General features: G+C 33.3%; 1 pseudogene; it reads left to right on the forward strand.

Annotated features, from left to right (window-relative positions):
- Nucleotides 1-873: 873 nt before the first annotated feature.
- LOC111733011 lies at nt 874-991 on the forward strand (annotated as a pseudogene).
- The last annotated feature ends 1,353 nt before the right edge of the window (nt 992-2,344 follow it).

Genomic DNA, 2,344 nt, shown 5'->3' on the forward strand with positions numbered 1-2,344 from the left:
CACTAGAGGATGAAAACTTTCAGAAATCTCTTTATATATATTTATATGCATATGCATATGTTAAATGCACATGTGATCATTTTTGTGAACTACTCGCTCGACTGAGCAATAATACAGATAAATTAAGCAATGATACAAATGCATTATATCATATTTAAGGTGAAGGTACTTAGGGGTCTCTTAGTTGGTTTTCCGCTATTTCTTAGATTTCATCCACATTGTGTTTTCAGGTAAAGATGAGCTGAACATACAGATGAACAAAAACTTTTGTAATGCTATCTAATGGAGTCAATGTTTTGTTTTCCATCCATAATTTTTAAAATAATTTGCTTTATTTTAAACCCGTATGCCTTTGAAATGGCTACGTTTAAGTGTAAAATGGAAAATGTAGTTTTTATGATTTCTTACTTGAGGATTCTCAGCTGGTTGGAGCTATTTACTAGCCTTTATTGAATGTCTGTAGTCTTTGCTTTTTTTTTTTTTTTTCCTGGCTTGTCCTCTATAGAATTCTCTGAATTTCTGCTGCAAGTGTATACCTGATGAAGAAGACGAGGATTACTTCTTTTCATGAACAGCCCAGTGGATACTGTCCTGGAGTTAAGGGGTACTGCACTCTGTACTGAAGGATATGGCTAAATCTTAGCCAAACTTGACCCTTTGCAGAGCTTCATCACTGAGATAAGAGTCCTTTGTACTTGATGCAGTCAAATTGGCAGGCCTGGCAAACTGCTAAGCTGTAGGCCAAATTCAGCTCACAGATCTGTTTCTTTAAATCTCCACAGGGCTTTCACTTTTTTTTTTTTTATTTTATTCTGAATACCTTAGTGAGTACTACAACTCCCATATTTGTTTCTTAAGCTATATATATATTCCACCTACAGCCATGCCACCCTGAACGTGCTGATCTCGTCTGATCTCAGAAGCCAAACAGGGTCGGGCCTGGTTAGTACTTGAATGGGAGACCGCCTAAGAATACCAAGTGCTGTAGGCATTAAAATTATATATACATGTTCCTTGGTGGTTCTGATGTACAGGCAGGGGTGAGAATGACTGTGAGAGTACTCCCCTGGATAAAATAAAACTTACTATATTAACTACACAATATACACTAATTCAGGGCTTAGACTGTTGCAATAGTTATCAAGGAAAATAAAACCTTCAGTAAATAAACAAAACCATAAAACCTATATTGAATGATTACTATGTGCTAAGCATCTCATGTGTTATATTATTTAGTTTTCATACTAATGGAACATTTTTTTGTTCCCTTCTTGGTTTCTCGACCTTGATCTCTATTATATATCTTTCTCACTCTGCACATACCAAGGCCCTCACTCTTAGTCTCCTTACTCTGGTATATTTTCTTCATAGTAATTTATTTTTCACTGAAATTATTTTACTTATTTACTTTTTTGTTGCCTTTTCTTCTGGAATGTAAGCTCAATGATGATAGGTCTTTGTTTAGTTCATTCCTATATTCCATGAACCTAGAAACTGCCTTATCTTCAGAACTGAGTAGATCTTTTTAAATTAAAGAATGTCTACACATTTATTATTGTCCTTAACTTCCTATCTTCTTATGTCTTCTCTGAATTTTTTCCTTTTGTTTAGAAAATTTTAATATTTATTTGAAGCCAGTTTTTTAGTGTTTTTAATGGGAGGGGGGCGGGAAACTACCACATCTTCATATTTCCAAAATAGTATCTCATTATTTCTGGAGTTCTTATCACCCAACCTAGATTATCCTATTATACAAGATTGATTTTAAGATGAATAAAATGCATAATATAAATTTTTTCCTTGTTTTTAAACTTAATTACAATTATCTAATGGTAGCTTTGTATACGTCACAGAGGTATTGTTATGATTAATGTCTGTTTAGTAATTTCAAAATAGTAAGTCACCCTAAACCCCTAAGGGAAAAATAGTTCTATAAATATACATGATTAGTAGTATAGTTTTCTTATTTATGGGCCACAGAGAGAAAATATCTGTTCACATTTACAAGGGTATTGTTGAGATTAATTAATTAATGTTTACAAAGCAGTCAGAATGTGGGGGAAAATACATTTTTCTTTGCTATTTAAAGTGTATTTTAAAGGTGAAGAGGCAAATTGTGTTTGCAATTTAGAATTTACTTATTTATCTTGAATATTCAGATAAATTACTGTTTTGCACTTGTCCTCTGCAACCACACATGAGGCCCTTATACCCTTTTCACTTCTGTACTTGGGCAGACATTATAACCCTCTACTTTTTGTTTCAATAAAGTGAAAGTAAATGGTCAGTGCATACTATATTATTTCTCCTTTCCAAAGCTAGCTCATTCTGGAAAACATGCAGA

The sequence above is a fragment of the Pteropus vampyrus genome, unplaced genomic scaffold (assembly GCF_000151845.1).
Source record: "Pteropus vampyrus isolate Shadow unplaced genomic scaffold, Pvam_2.0 Scaffold12, whole genome shotgun sequence".
NCBI classification, from domain to species: domain Eukaryota; kingdom Metazoa; phylum Chordata; class Mammalia; order Chiroptera; family Pteropodidae; genus Pteropus; species Pteropus vampyrus.